At 36.6% G+C, this 17627-nt stretch overlaps 1 protein-coding gene across 1 annotated transcript in view; it reads left to right on the forward strand.

Moving 5' to 3' along the window:
* cdkal1 (CDK5 regulatory subunit associated protein 1-like 1) overlaps positions 1–17627 on the forward strand; it is a 210724-nt gene that overhangs the window by 71915 nt on the left and 121182 nt on the right. The window lies entirely within an intron of this gene.

Raw genomic sequence — 17627 nt, forward strand, 5'->3', positions numbered from 1 at the left:
GTTACAGTGCCTCTAATTTGAACAGTTCACATGACTTACTTTGTGTTTGGTCAGTCTCCTGCTTTGCATGTTTACATTAAGTGCATTTTTGTAATATCAATATACTTTAGTTGGGAGCCAACAATTTGATCGATTGAACAATGGATATAACAATGGAATGCTTTTGGTTTACATTTTAAACATTTTGCCTCTAAAAAAAAGAGTTTATAACTTTGATACATAAAAAAAATAGAATATTTACATAGTTTGTTAGTGGATACAAGGATATCAAGGTGGAGACTACTTTCACATTTGACATGTTCAGACACACATTAACACACACTTATTTTTATGGGTTCATTTCATGCTGTTTTATAGAAATGTGTCTCTCCTGTAACCCATGTGGTGTATACCCAGAGGACTAGTTAAAAGGGTTACAATGGGCTAATTCCAATGGGCTGGACTGAACTGATGATATTCCATCAATCATACTGTCAGATGCCTCTCTGGTCTATTCATTAATGGCACCACACGAAGCAAGGACCTATGGACAAATCACTGTTGGTTTGAACAGCTATTCATTTATCCATATAGAAAGCAAGTGGAAGCATGTGTCTTTGAACCCTCTTTACCAAGTCCAGTAACAATCTGAAAAAGATGCCATAAAGCTCCACCAGCATGAGGCCTTTGTTTTAGTCGTGAAACATTATTTATTCCTGCTATAATACCAGAGTTGGTTAACGATTACTTAGACCGTTATCATAGTGCAAGAGATGCATTGTAATATTATGTGGCGACACCATCACCATACTTCACATTGAAGCAATAAATCTCACTCATTTGCATCGTTATGCTTGTTATTTGGGGACCTTTGCTTGCTTAGGCATTTATTCCCAGTCAAAAATTAAACTCCAGCTTTATATGTCGAAAGTGTGGCATGTCATTTAGTTGAGTAATAACATGCCATGGTTGTTTTTTAAATGGCATTCTTAACCTTTTCAAGAAGAGTTGCCTTTCAGAGGACAGAAAGTTTTTGTCATCCACACATAGTAATGACAGAAAAACCTCAGCTTTGTTACTATTCCTAATATTTTAGTGATTTTTTTTTTATGTAAAGGATAAGTATTACTGTCAGCTTGTGTAAAATACTGATAAGCCCATTTTATTCAGGCATCTCTCTGTGCACACTTGATGTTCCAGAATGACACACCTTTGTTCAGAAATATGTTTTTGAGTTATGATTCAATGTTTCCATATGGCAGTATACACATCAACGACCCAGCACCTTAAAGAGAATTGACAGTATCTTGGCTGATAGTTCACACTCAGCTCACATTACAAATTGAACTTCACATACTGTTAGAATAAAACGGGTACATTATATTCTAAAATAGTTAGATTTTCCTCATCTGCTGTGAAGCTAAATATAGTTGGTAATGATTCATCTGTTAAATACAATCTTATCATGAGTCATGCATTAAAACAGGTTCAGAATAGTTAATTACCACAAAGCAGATAGGAACACTGAGTAATGCAGCTACCGGGAGCTCTCATGTTGTAGTTTCCTCAGACTACATGAAGGACTTGTTGCCTTTATGACATCATTTTAAACTATATTAATAATAACTATTTACGTTGGGATTCATTGGTCATGCAATTGATTTGAAATTTAATTGTGTGGGTCGGAAAAAAAACCCAAATGAGAATCAAAGATTAGGCTTTCCATTTGGGATGTGAAGCACGAGAAAAATTATTGGTGCAACACTACCAACTTTTATCTTTTCAAAGTTAAAAGGGACTTTATAGCAAAGAAAGAAAATGGTTGGACTTATTCTCTTCTGAAGGACAGTGAATGCAGCACGATGAACAAATATTGACGATAGCCTCAGAGGCTTGAGGTTAAGCTTTAGGTGGAAGCAGAATTACTTTTTAATTTTTGCCTTTATGTGACTTAAACCTTGGTTGCAAATCAGAACATTATTCCTAATTAGATATTTGAAAAGGCTAAAGAATCTTAAATTGACAGGTTTTCACAGAGTATTTCAGTTGGTTTTCAGTTTTATATATATCTATATATATATATAGTAAATGTCAGGAAAAGCATGTAAATTTCTGCTTTTCTATGACAAAATTTCCTTGATTTTTGATTGTTGTTTATTGGCTTAACACCTTTGATTGCATTATTCTTATTTTACATAATGATTTCATTAGCATTAATCTCTGGATATTTTAAAGTTTGTGTTAAAATTAAAGGGGGAGGCTACAAATTTTGGCCAACATGTTGTGGTGTGTGGGCAGATGTCGCTCCCTTGCCAACCTCCCTCCACAGTTTTTTCCCAAAGGGGTCAGACTGACTACAAATACATCTTTTGGTTTTGTTTTTTTCTTTACACAAGATCTCTTTTAGTGGAACAGCAGATTACACACACATCTGACAGGATGAAATCACTGTTGATCAAATGTTTAAAAAAGAACAGTTCGGTTACTGAAAATGCTGATATAAGGCAGGCTCTGTTTCTTATTTACAAAAACTGGTGTCACTAATTTGATAAGGTCCCCCTAATTTAAAACAAGAGAGAATGTGTCCTTTAAGTGTCTTTCTGTTTTCTTTGTGTCTCCCTGTGGTAGTGGTGACATCACTGGTGACATTTGTCAGCTGTTGAAACAGAAGTTTCTTTGTTTTACACAAAAGACACGCATGCAAAACATCATTTGGAGTCTTTTTTCCCCGACTCTTTCTGCGTCAAAGAGAACATTTTTAACCATCAGTTTGTTGTGTGTGGCCTTTGATGCCTCCAGTTTGTTCTTTTGGATGATCACGTGGAATCATTTAGGCTCTTTCTCACTCAAGTTTTTTCATTTGCTAAATGTCAAGCTGATATGGTTTTGATTGGAGTGTATCCAAATGATGTTTCCAGCTTCTTAAAAGTTTTTAATCTCAAATAATTTATTTGGCATAAAAAGGTTACTGGGTTTTGATTTAGTTAATAGTTAATAGACTCTTGTTTTTTGAAAGATTTATCATCTTCCATAACATCAGGTTTAACAAAATTTTCAAGAAATCAGACACTCTCCAGCATCGTGAATTACAAGATAGATTACGCACCAAGTGTGATTTTGTAGTATTTTAATGTAGAAAGTGTTTGTTCCTTTTCGTTTGAAGACAAATAGTTGGCAAATCCTTGTGAGTTTATAAATATGTGATCTAGGATATCAAAAGATAAATTGGCACACTCATGTGCATAATTTATTAATTCTGTAACACTTTTCAAACTGATATGCATTTATTTACACATAGTTTTTGTCTCAGGGAACAACGTTGTTGCTCGTTGTGAAAGGAATGCAACAGACATGAAACAATGACTGATTTTTATAAGCACTCACACACACACACACACACACAAACAGACAATAAAAGTTGATGCACAGTGTCACTGCAGTTTTACACTGCTGGCTTATCTCAAAGTAGCTAGTATTGTTCTTCCTTTTATCTGTTGTCGAGTTAAGGAGGCAAAAGGTCATGGAGGGAAACCCAGATATCCCTGTTCTCAGCACCACTCCCCAGCCCCTCCTTGGGGGTACCGAGGCATTCTCAAGCTAAAGAAAACAATCCCTGTAGTGAGTTTTGGGCCAAATCTGGAGACGGTATCCTAGTCAAATGCCTGAAACACCTCAGCTGACTCCCTTTGACGTGGAGGAGCAGTTCCTCTACTTTACCCAGGGTGCTGATCAATGTGCAGATCAGATTTCCTATTCAGTGTTCACACGATCATTTAAAATAGAAAATTTTACTGATATACTCAGAGAAGAATTAGAACTTAATCATCGTGTGGAAACTAGATGGTTAAAACATAGTAGGCTGTTAAAAAGATGAGGGACTTTACTTTCATCAGTTCATATTGATGCAATTTCAGAAACCTACCACGCACCAAAAGTGCTATTTTTACTCGGCTCTAAAATCATCAAGCACTTTTTGACAAAAGACAGGGATCATCTGAAGATTAATTTTCATAAGTAAAACCCATTTCTCCTTTCAAATTAGTCTGCACACAGTCTGAGTATGACAGATGAACCTTCGTTATTATCCCCTCCACTTTATTAGTGCGGATCCTCACAACACCCTGTTACAATGTCTCACCTGGGACTACCCACGAAAATTTAATTTTGTGTTCAAATTGATTCACAATATTAGTTTCATTAAGTTGCATATTAATTTCATTTGCGCCTATTAAATTCAAATTAGATTGGGTTTTTTTTTCCCACCGAGGTAATTTTATCCCCATCAGAAAATACATTCAACTTAGTCCAGTTAGGCCTTCAATAGCCCCCGGCTTTGTATGAAAAGAACATTGTCAGGTTTCTCCTGGGCCATTAGCACAGATACTTTAAAATCTCTTTGCTTAATATATGAATGAACAAAAGCTTGGATGGTACTTTGAAAGTTCAGTCAATAGGTAGTACATTGCATTAATATTTATAACTGGTGATAAGTCCTTTAAACATATATTTGTTTGCTTTCTGCAGTTTTGCTTGTGTTGATTAATTCCTTTACAGAGACATTAAGAATTGTGTACTTTTAGGCTTAAAGGACAAAAACAATAATATTCAGATTCATTTAAATTTTGTTGTAGTATTTTTCTGGCATAAGCTGAGTTTTAGAACAATTTATGGGTAAAACTTTATCCTGAAATTCAATCTGCACCACTATCTGTAGAGTTGCTTTGGTCTCATTTTAGGTCATTTTACAGTAGCTTTATCTTCAATTAGCAAAAGCAATATACTTGACCAGTAAGATGTAGTTTCCTTCAACCATTTGCAGTATATTTTTTATACCTTTTAACGGCACACATTTCAACAATATAACACTGCAATCAAACTTAATGAAGGTAATTCCAACCTCACACACATCTGACTAATAGAGTTTGCTTCCCGAGTACACTGGGACTGCCCTAAACGCAAACCTATTCACACATTTTTATGCTGGGTACATGGCCTCAAGCTTGGTTTTTATTCAGTTACAAAGTGTGTTTGAAGCAAACTTTTCAAAGTTAAGTCATAACAAATGTGTTAGGCTCTTTTTCACCATCTGGTTTAGTTTGAATAAACTAGGTTATATGATGTCGTCAGCAGGTGCAGGTATGTGCATTTCAAATGACTGCAACATAGTAAAGTCATTTCTAACAGGAAACATCGAGATGACACAAACCAGATGCACAGTCTTGGTGATATATGAGAGAAAATCGGAGAGAGGTTTTCAGGAATTTTCTTCAGTGGGTTTTGATCTGTTTATTTTTGTAATATTCATCTGTTTTTCTCCTCTGATCTGAGGTCACAGTGGTCTGCTCTGATATATGCAGACCTGTTTGATCACAGTAGTAGATTTGTTCTGTCAGCTGAGTGACAAGATTCTTTTGTAGTTTTCCCAGATTGAAATTGGGGACTGTCCTGTTTTTGAGCACGGTTCATTCCAGATGGAGAATGTGGATTTCATGCATCTGGACACTGAAGGTCTCAACTTGCTTTTTAAAGCAGAACCATCTTATGTGAACGGTTCCGAGTAGCATGTTTGCTACATCAGAAGTGAGTTGCATTAAGAGTTTCCATCTGTTCTGACATGAAAAATTTTTCTTCTTAAAAATAAGACAATAATCACCAAATCGAGCATATGAACTTTTTGCTACATTGCTACATCCCCCACCCCAACCCCCTTTACTTTTTTTTTTATTCAGTTCCTAAATGCGTTACAGATCATTACCTTTCATTAGCAGTCGCTTCCGCGTTCTCTATTTAGTTGCATTTTTGGCAGTCATTATCTAACTCATTGTAATGGTGATGTGCTAAAGTCAGGTGGTAATGATCCTCTGCTCTAACCCCAAGGCAGTACCCATCTTCATCAACTATATCATCCTGGCAGATGGGAAGATCAGATGATACAGAAGAGTAGTCAGTGACAATAGGCTGCTTCTTGTTTGAGATTTCTCAAACACAAGACGTGAGAAATTACCAGCAGGCTGTTAGTGATGATCTGCCAGCTCATACTTTGCAAAAAAAGTACTTTGAAGGTGAATTATGCTGATGGCTGTGCCCCTGTTTAAGCCCTTCTGTGAAACCATAGGAGGCATAGCATAGAACTGAGGAATGTTGATGTCGATCATGCATAAATGTGTGTTGGACATCTCTCGTCCTGCGGTCGGCTGGTTTCACAGACGGTCTGTCATCACTACACAAGACCCTCAAGCTGTGATGCCGTCTTATGTTTTTTTTTTATTTAATAAAACATTATGGCTCTATCTTGCTTAGCAGCTCAGAGGCGTAATGACAGTGAGTTGATTTTAACCCCCCATGCAGCCTCTGTCCGTTCATAAATCTCACTGAGATGGGAGGAGAATGTCTCAGGCCTGGCTTGAAAGCGTTTTGTGAAAGGGGCTTTAAAGATGCTGTTGCTGCTCATCAATGTAAGAAGCGGTAAAAAAGGTTACTTCCAGACAATTTAAACTCTATGATATTACAGTTGAAAAATTATTCTCAAGTGGAAAGGATTCAAAAAAGCTTGTGATCATACCCAGACTGGATTTCCCAGTAAGTTCACTCAAAAGTCAGCCGATGTTATGTTCACAGAGATTGCAAAAAACCCAAAAAGATAAATCACAGACCATAAAGGCCTTTGTTAGCATGATAAATGTCAAAGCAGAAACATACTGGACATTAATGACTTTTTGTTTTAGATTTTTTTGCAAGAAAAAAAAAAGCTTCTCCGTGATCAATTTGCAAGACTTCTGGAACAATTTGCTTTAGACAGATAAAACGTAGGTGGGAATGTTCAGCCATAATGCACAACACCCCATTTGCTGAACATCAAATGCATCTTATCAGCACAAACAAGCTACACCGTCTGTAAAGCACAGTGGGAGAGGCTTGACGATTTAGTCTAATTTTGGAACCAGAAGACTGTAGCACTTTGGAGTCATTGAGGGCTCACTGAGTCATTGAGGCCCCAGTTAATAATCATTTCAGCACACAGTCTAAGTTTAATGGCAACAAGATCAAGATAAAATGAGACATTGGAAAAAGAAAAAAAACAAACAAACAGTAAAAACAGCTTCAGTGTTGTTTTGATCTCTGGGGCACAACGTAATAGTGGGCATGTGTAAATTAGGTCGATCAAAACGTGTTGCAGCTCTGTTGTTTCTAGACCACAGTGAAATTGAAATGCTATGGAGGAATCTCGAGAGAGCTTCTGCTCAACTGAATTCTCTCAAACCTCAACTAAAAGAAGCCGTGTTTTGAGAGGGTTATGCCAAAATCCTTTACAGTGATGCAAGAAATTTAGAAAGTCACACAGAATACATAAACTTCAATTTGATGTTGCTACGAGGGAATCTATTAGCTAATAAATCACTTAGGTTTTTTTGTACACAGCTCCTTCATTTTGTCTTTATGTTTAAATATATAACAATTTGAGATTCTTGTTTATGTGAGAATGTTTTTACTAAAGTTTTAGACCTGGTAAGGACCAGATAAGTTATATCCTAATATATATGATCTAAAAATGGAAGGAGATTTGAAGCCTAAATAAAAAGAGTTAACAAAGGAAGAGTTACTTGCATCCCATGAATAGAAGCAAACACTGAAGGATTAAGTTGCACTGGACTCTTATTACTGGAGAAAGGAAATTTCTTGGTCTTTGAGGTACTAACTTTATCTGTGCTGAAAATATTATTGGATAACCCCACAGCCCAAACAGCATTTTATCACCATTTCTTTGTTCGGCTCCTTTCATTCGGTTCACCCTGTTTTATTTCTCTCACCTCTGACTCTAGTGGTAACATTTATCTGCTTAACATAAAAGATAATTCAGTCTGGCTGTTAGGCCACGTTGAATATTTCATGATTCCATTGTTATGTTTTCGACTGTTGGAAGGTTCATTCAAGCTCAATAGAATTTTTTTTTCTTTGCCATTTTCTACTTGTTTCATGATTATGGTTTGCTACACTCATAAATGATTTTAACAGACTAGTGGCTCGGTTTTCATAGACTTTATCTCTGCCAGACGGCTAATTTATGTAGTCAATAGCAGTCACTGTAGTGAAGTACACATATGCACACACAGACACTACATAAACAAAAACCAACTGAAACAGAGTGAAAAGAGATATGTGCTCTTGTATGTAAGCATGCATTGTGAATATATTTGTGTTAGCTGAGTGGTCCCCGGGGTTTTAGTTGCTAGTTTCCTGCTATTTGCATCTAGCTTCCTCAACGTCTCCATTCACTCTCCTGATTGACATGGTACAATAGCAGATCATATCACCCTCAGTGCTGAAATTGATGTAGATTTACAATCAAAGTCTTTGGTAAACTGACGAAGACTTTTGTTTGCATAAATAATGTCTGTGTCCACAAAACCCAAAACATTATAGATACTGGCTATTAATCTGTTAATCTATTGCTCTGCATGTCCAGAGTTACAGTTCTTAGTTTAGGAGAACCTAGTGTTTTTTTTAATTTGTTTTTGTATTTAATCACTTCTGCTCTTCATTCAACATGTTTCTGAATAAAATTTAGTTTTTTGTGTGTGGGGCAAACACAGGTGCAGACACAAGTTATCTACTTACTTTGGACTAAGTGTTCATGTCTGTGTGGGTTGCTTTTTTATTTTGCTTATTTCATTTTGTTTTTTCTTTGGCCTGCTTTTGTCTCTAATCTCCAAGCTTTACCTTATATTTTAGTGGTATGTTGTATCTTTTTAGCCTTCTTTGTTGAGTTGACCTCTGTTATTGAATGCATTTGCACATATACAGTAGTGCAGGTGTATAACTAAAAGATTACATTTGTGAAACAACATTGTTAGGTGTTGGGTTTTAGGATCCTACTGAGATGAGTTTGTGACCTTCAGACATTGTGTAGGAATGAAATCAGTACATGGCAGTTATTAACTAGTTATTCATTTTAATTCACTACCTCCTTTTACAAAGCACTTTCAAGCCGGGCCTGAGGCATATTCTTCCTGTTTTAGTGTAACTTATGTACAAACTGAGATGCCATGGGGAGTTGAACTCAACTTGCCACTCTCACACCTCTGAGCCATCAAGGGAAGCAGAGACAGATTTGAAATATTTGTGGGTAAATCTATGCCAGCATCGCAGCTTAAGCGTGTGATGTAGTGTTGACAGACAGTTTGTGCAACCAGCCAGTTATATGATTTAAAAAGGAAAGTGTCTGACACACTTTGTGCTCCACTTTAATGTTGCTGAGCTATACCCTGTGCCTCCTCTAGTTCAATATGCTGGTGTAGATTCTCAGTCATCCAGGCCATGGTAAATTCAAAAAAAGTTAAAAAACAAAAACAACTGGACTTCTATTCTGTAGCTGAAGACGTTTCGCTTCTCATCCGAGGAGCTTTCTCAATTCAGAAATAGAGAGTGTGGAGTTGAGCTTTTTCATCACAGCTCAGCTTTAAAAGCTGAACTCCACACTCTCTATTTCTGAATTGAGAAAGCTCCTCGGATGAGAAGCGAAACGTCTTCAGCTACAGAATAGAAGTCCAGTTGTTTTTGTTTTTTAACTTTTTTTGAATTCCTCTAGTTCACATTGTCGCAGGATGTGGTCAGCTTTATTGGTGCATTTGTGTACAGCCTGGGAAGCTTAAGTAGAGGCTTGTATTTTTGACTATCGCCAAACTGTTTTGTGAATACACCTCATGACTACAAAAGTAGCCTGTATTAGACCTACCAGATGTTGACATTGAGACGAATATCGTGCTTGACATTTAAAATATATATGGAGTTAGTAGAGCTTCAGAAGTAAGATAATTTAAGACAAAGACTAAACTAAGTATTAGTTATTATACTAGCATTAAAAGAAGGCCAAATATGATACACAGCCTATTATAGACTGGACTTTCTTTGTCCCATTTACTTTGGATTAGCACTTCCTTCACAATTGAATTGCTTTCTTAACCCCTAAATTTTACTTTCTGTTAAAAGAGCAGGCCAAATCAGCACATTGTTTCTAATGCCCCAGGTCTTTGGAGATCAAGGTGAAACAATACAACACAGCACATTGGTCGCGTAGATGATAACAAAGACCATCTATCTCTAAATAAAGAAAAGCAGTGTCACTATAAGAAATAATGAGCTGTTTTTGAAAATAAACGTTTGCATCAAAGACAAAGGAAATTGTAAAAAGTAAGTGATAAGTGGGAGGATGGGAAAGTTCAGAACACATTCTTCCTTGTTCTTCCATGCACATTTTATTTAACAATCAGTGCCTAGTGTTTGTTCTACATTGCAATATACATTCCTGAGGTATTGCACTCTATTCACTTGTCCCTGTTTTATCCCCATCTTACAAGCAACATCTGATCCACTTTAGGTTGGTTAGTGATCTCATCCTTTCTTTTTTTCAAGGAGCAGAACTGAAAATGCATTTTGTCAAGCAGTAACAAAAACAAAAAGCGGGAGAAGTAGAATTACAGCAGAGTTGGGGGTGTTTACTCTTGGGTTTTCTGATCACGTACGTACACGTGTAGAATTGTTTGAATGCATGAATGCCCACAATACACCCAATCTCCTTTGATTTTACACTTTAGCTGATGTTCGGCACATACAAACACACTGCTCCACAAAGGAATTCTCATTTTTTTCAATTTCATTTCTGACACACACAATCATATGGACACCCCTGCTTTGTCTCTCCTTCACAAACACACACAGACAGACACACACCCCACACAAACACAAACTACTTCTAGCTATGTACCATAGTGGCCTTTCGTGCTGTTTATCAAACCAATGTATGGGTAGTTTTCAGCTCCAGTGGTCGGAACAATTTATTCCATTTCCCTCTTTCCCATTACTTAACACACAAACACAAATATATGCCTGAGATTTACACACCCACACACTCACACTGTTCATTCAGTGTTTTTTCCAAATGCCCTCTCCAGAAGTGACTCTTTTCCCTATAGCATACCCAAAAGATTGATATTTCTCCTTGAACAAAATTAGATTTCATGTCATTATAACGTTTTACACTACAGAACCACTGAGTAATCAAATTAGTCTCAATGCATCACAGGTAAATACAGTTTGCACACAGTCCTTTCATACTAGTTGCAAAATCCACTTGTTTTTTGTGAGGTGGTTAATGGTCCGCAGTCAGCAGACCAAACCATCTCTACAGTAATCCAGTGTGTTGATCAACATATTGGGTGACATTCTGTTTGAAATGATATTTGTCCAAATGCAGTCCAGTCAGATTACTTGGACGGTGACAACTTATTTGTTGTCATAATGTAATTCATTAGTATGAAACTGAAAATAATGGTACTTAGGTCAAAGACTTTTTGACTTTGTAAAAAGTGTGCTCAGATATGAAAGAAATTGATCATTGCAGTTGTAATTTTATAAACATTATTACAAAAATTTAAAGTAGGTTAACTAACCCCTTTTAGTGGGACAAAGTCAGTGAAACTAGGTCATCATTCGTTTAAAAATCACTTTCTACTGGCTTGAAACACTTTTGACCTAAGAATAAATCTTCTAAGTGGAACATTTTTATTTCCTTCAAACACAAAGCTGAGTATAACTCAGCCAATTTTACAGACCGTAAGCTAAATTTTTGTGTGTTAATAGCTGAGAGTCATCCCCAACACATACTCTCAGTGCTAACTGCACAAGAACTGTTTTTAAAACTTTGCCATCACTTGTTAGAATCAACCATGTTTTTGGGGGAAATATGTCATAAACCACTGGAAAGATTCAAATGAAACTTTAAAGAAACAATCTACAGCTAATTACCTTTCGGAATTGACCCAATTCAAGATGGACGCCAAAGCTAACTGACCTGAACACAAAAATGACTATAACTCAGCCAGTTTTACATATATTAAGCTAAAAATTGGTGTGATAGTAGTTGAGAGTGATTCCCAACACATTTTTCGAGTGGTAAACATTGTTCAATACCTTTGCTTCAAACTATGGCATTAACTATTCAATCAGTTTAGATTCAGCATCAGCTTTTATCTATGTGCAACACCTCTACTGATTTTATCAGTGAGCTTGAAGGTTCAGTAATAAACATTTTCCCATTCTGGTCCAGTAACAATAGGCTGATTGATCTTGTATAAACACAGTCTCGAGGTCTGCCTACAGACAAAACAAGAAGTTGTAAAAACAGCTTCTATTTTAGACACGGAGTTGTGGTTTCACCCACAAATGCACATGATCTTACACACATACACAAGTTGACTGTTTTCTAGTCAAAACCACAGAGAAAGTTGCTGTTAAAGTTCAGAAAACTGAGGTCAGCATGTAGCACAGTTTGGAAAACACTCAGCTCTTTTACATTACGGTACTGGAAGCACGAGGCTCAAGGATCGGATTGAACTCTGTGGAAGAAATGGTTCTCAGCTTTATTAAGGCACAGACTATTCTAAATGCAAAATAATTAAAGAAAACATGCAATTGCTGAAATGCACTAAAGGCCAAAACAAGCGAATAAAATATTAGGAGGTAATGTAAGTTTATATTTTTATCTAAAATAGATCTTTAGAGCCAAGAACAAGTTATTATGAATCATGGACATCATTTGAAATGTTGTTTTTACAATCATCAATTTCATTTCTAAAAATGTTGAGCATTGTCTACCAATGAAAAATAATAATGTTGTCACAACCAGTGGAAATTGTGTTGTTTCCATTGTTTCAGCTCTTACTCCACTTAATGCTTGAAAGTTGAGCCAAGATGGTTAAGCTCCATAACAAGCTATAAGCATTGGTATTTCTGTATAATCCCAAATCCTCATTATGTCCTAATATAAAATAGATATACAGCAAATTGTCTTTATCCAGGTCTTTGGTGTGCGTGCAAAGTGCACATGTAATTTGAAGTGGGTTTAACTGCCAAGCTTTTCCTGAATTACTAATCACCTTCTATTCATGGATCTTAATAGGTCTTTACTCTATTGTGTCAGCATTCTTTGTTCCTTGACTCCATATTATTTTGCCACCTCCACTTTGACTTTGAGATGACACCAACGGCGAACTGGGAGGCATTGTTCGGTCATATAATAGGACTTTTAAGATGTTGTTTGCTCATATAACCACTTCAACCGTCTCTCAGTCTCATCAATAAGCGCAGTGGAATAATCTTGCTTTACAATTTGCAAAGCGCCCAGACTCCCCCACCCTCACAGTGTAAGCTTTGTTTTCATAATTACATTTTGAAGCAGGCACAATACAAAGCCTTGTGAACACACGCCATGCCCTCATTTGAATACACCAATGGCCCAACTTGTTTATGTATAAAGTAGTTTTCTAATTAATGTGTAAATACTAAATGCGCATCATAGGTAAAACATTTGTCTTGCTCAACTTACTTCCAGTGTTTGCATATAAGGTGCTGCATAAAAGAGCTTTTGCAAAGAGAACTATACTGTGTGTTTCCTGAAAGGTTTACTGATGTATAGAGGAATCCCCGGACTTCCCTTTCTTTTTTTTCCATTCTCAAGGCTCCATTTACACAATAGTCTTGTCATCTAAAGCTCATACACATACGCTACTTCGATACACCCGGGAGGTGGCCTTTTCCATTCTAACACATTAATGAATTACATTGTTATCAAGTAGGAGTTACCTCTGTGGTTTAATTAACAGGAGCAAAACGAAAAGGGATAGGACATATAGAAAGTAGGAAAGGAATTCATAAATAGTAATATGATCATGGCCATGAGGCATTCCTGTTTAAGAAAGCTGTGCAGGCAGTACACGCTGCTAAAGCTGTGCAGCAACAGAAAGGTCAACTGTGTGAAAACAATCATCCAGTTGCCACGCAGCAATTCAGCAATGAACATGGGGTGCACATGCCAAACTGCGGGTGTGAGGTCAGTTCAGTGCACCATCAGCACTGTCTGAGCTTGTCAGTGTTTTTTTTTCCAGCTAATTCAACTGGTTGAATCATTATCAGGTTTGTCTGTGAGGCTATTTCTTCAACAAAATTGACTCCTCTACATTAATGCGGCATTAACTATGTTTTCTTAATACCCAAAACCTTCTTTTTAAAATCCTATATGCAACACAAGCCATAGGGTGTGTTACATGGATACTAAAAGACAAACTCATTATCGTCCAATGTTATGCAAACACTGCGTTTTATCTTCATTGTTTTTTGGTTTCTTTGAGCAAACAGTGCAATGATGACTTCTTGTTTCTGCACCTCAAACTCATGTTCACTAGGGGTGTAACAGTATGCATAAATCACAGTTTGATATAGGTTCAGTACAATAGGACAAAAAAACATGCTTTTTTCCACTTTCATCAACAATAACCCTCACAGGAGCAGAGATAAAAAACCAAACCTCCCTTACTACTAGGCCCACACTAAGGGAGCAACTCATGTGCAGCAAGGTAGGATTTGTCACCTTGCAGCTATAAAATAAAAATGTCACATATTACTGTTTTATTCATCTAATTTGAGCTGGAAACAGAATTCTACAGACTATGAGTCAAATAAAAATTGAAAGATATCCACATTGTTAAGAAAAAAGTTTAGAAATTCTGCATTTGTTTCAAATATTTTGGTCTAAACTTGATGCAAAATTCAAGGCAGTACAGAACTAAATAACATCTCCTGATGTGGGAAATACTGTACTGATTAGATAAAATAGAAACCATTCACACTGATCTTCTCAGCTTGGTAAGTGCTTGTGTGTTGTTCATACATGGGTGGCATCTATTAAACGCCTGGTGGCGTATTTAACAATGTGTATTGGACACCAGAAGGTGTTTGAAAGTGTGCAAATTCTGATCCTTTTGGATTTCTGCATATCCACTTCTCACTCTGTACTGCTGCTCTGTCTCACTAAGAACTAAGACCTTTCTCACACTGCTGATTTGAAGCAAGCAGGCAGGTCAAGCTTCTGTGTTTCATTTGATCTTGCCAGTATTGCTTAGCTTTGGTGAAAGGTGCTTTAGATACTTCTTTTTTTTCTTCTTTTTCTTTTTCCTTTTCTTCAGTTGGCAGAAATTGGTTGAAAACAAAATGCACACACATGCACCCTTTTTCTAAATAAAAGTAGTGATGGTCTGTTACAAACTTTTTGTTTGTTTGCACGCATCAGATTCAGACATCAGTACCATGATGGTCCAGTATGAATTGTTACACTCCTAAAGTCCACTTGTTCAGACAAAGTTTGTACATTCTGCTTTATTCTGTGTTGGTGTTCAGATGTTGGCTCGAATATAAATGCTGCTGGTGTCAGAAGCACAACAAGAGGATTTTTGTTGCTGTAGGTTCTTGATGTTGATTGTGTATACAGTCAAAGGCCTAATAATTATTGCTAGTTTTTTAATTGTATTTAATTAATAACAACTTTAATACCATCACAGTATTATTTTGATTTGCAGTTGTCATTATATGATATTGATTATCACAGGCAGAACATGATGAAATTACATTTATGGGAGCCCAGCTTTAATACAGCAAACATGCACAAGTGTGTGTGTGTGTGTGTGTGTGTGTGTGTGTACCACAGAGGTAGTGTGTCATTCAGGATGGCACTATTTAAATTTTATTTCTCTGTAAATCCTGATTATATTTTGCTCGTTTTTGCAGTCTGCTCAAGCTTATGAAAAAATCCAAACTGTTAATGCATTGTTGATACTGTACAAAGTTTTATCAGTGGTGCACTTACAGACATATAAACACACACGCACACACATAACAGAGTCAAATACACAAACACCCAAGCTACTGACTGTCTCTTGAGATTAATGTTGGTGTGATCCACTCAGCTGGGCCTGATCACATTAGGATGGATGGACCCCCTGGTGGTAGGTGTGTGTGTGTGTGTGTGTGTGGTTGTGTGTGTTCACACACAGGGTCCCATCTGTCTGTGTTTTCTCCACAGCTAGGTCCTGTGACCCAGCTACCATCTCCAGTGCCCTCAGCTAGGATAAGCAGCACCCTAAGAGGAAGAGATGGATGGACAGATAGCTGTATTCTCTTTTCTTCTCCTGTGTCGGCCGACTTGTGACATTAATAACGCCCCTGTCAGTTTGACTACTCGGCAAAAGATAAAATAAAAAAAAGAACATTGTTGCAGGTGTTTTCTGTAGGGAGGATGGCAAACGGTTGGACAAGAGATATACACATTCAGAAAAGAAGAATGCTGGCCGTTTGTGGTGTAAGCAGCGACAGAAAGATTTATTTTCCTGTTTAACTTTTTATAGATGACTTAACTTTGATAAACAGCAGCTGTTTTATTAGAACAGTGATGATGAGTTTGCTCAGTAGCTAGCAGTGGCGGTTAGTGGTTTTACTGCTGTGACTGTGCTGCCGTTTGTGACTAAGAGCCGGCAGTAAAATAACACACTAAATATTTCCTCATTTTTTGATTTATTTGACGTGTTTTTATGCACTTTTACATGCAAATTTCATTAAATATGTCAGTAAATCCCACTATTTGTGAGAAGTAATTTAGATTTGAACTTCACTCTGTTTTATCTCTTTTGTCATTGTTCAGTATTCTTTTCAATCCAGCTTAGTTGAGGAAATGATCATTATTAATAAAAATACTTCCTTAAAGAAATTCTACTCAATCCAACCTACTAACACATTTTCTGCATATGTTGACCTCAATATTTTTTATTCACAAGTTCAGATTTATTATGCCTTCGTTTGTCATGGTCAGATTTAATATTTATATTTGTTCTTTACAGTTTTATACTCTTATTAAGGCTATGTTTACATTGGCGCTGATAATAGTTTTTGTGGCTTTATAAGCTGTTTTTATTGATGCGTTGTATGAATCGCACAGCAGTCCATTTTTGTGGCGCTTGTTTTGAGGAGGAAGTGGAGCTGTTGATCCTTTGTGTACTCTAACAATTTCATAAGTGCAGCTTTTTTAATTGTCAGTCATGTTGTTTTTTTATGAGCAGCTGAACTGTGATTCCTTAATAGTCAGTAGTTTGTTCAAAATCTCTGCTTGACAGCCATTATTCTGCTTATCAAGTCAATCAAACTAACTCAACAGCATGCTCCTGCAACCAGCTGTGATCATCTGTAATAAAAAGAAACTACTGTGCAAACAAAACCAACAGTTTCAACCCAGTATGACAAATTAGAGGTCAGAAATCAGCCTCCAATCCAATATATGTCAACAGAAGTCTTTCTTCCCTTAAAGAAAAGTTCCCTTTATTTTAAACAAAGACCTCCTCCAGAGTTTGTACCCTACTATGCATTTACATTTGCTGAGGGCAGTAGTTTTTTCTCTGTCTCTTTTTTTTGCAGTTTTTTTCATCTTTATTGTCCTGCTCTCTTCTTTTCATGGTCAATTTGAATTAAGCTTCTCCACTTTTGTAAATCCGTACAATGCTGCTTGCTCCAGTCTGGGAGACAGCTGTTCATGGTTGTTTTGGAATTAGTTAAAGTCTTTATGAACAGTTTTGGCTGAAAAGGCCAGATTTGACTCCTTATTTTCAGCTGTTGTTTCTATTTCATTTACCCAGAAAGCATAAAAAGCTATAATTTAAGAGGTCTCATCAGTTCATTTGTATGCTTACTCTGTCTCCACAACTCTCCATCCACATTAACACTTCAGTTTAGTTCATTTGTGTTAATATCTACTCTTTATACTCTTACTCTTT

This window comes from Kryptolebias marmoratus, linkage group LG16 (assembly GCF_001649575.2).
Source record: "Kryptolebias marmoratus isolate JLee-2015 linkage group LG16, ASM164957v2, whole genome shotgun sequence".
Taxonomy (NCBI): Eukaryota; Metazoa; Chordata; class Actinopteri; order Cyprinodontiformes; family Rivulidae; genus Kryptolebias; species Kryptolebias marmoratus.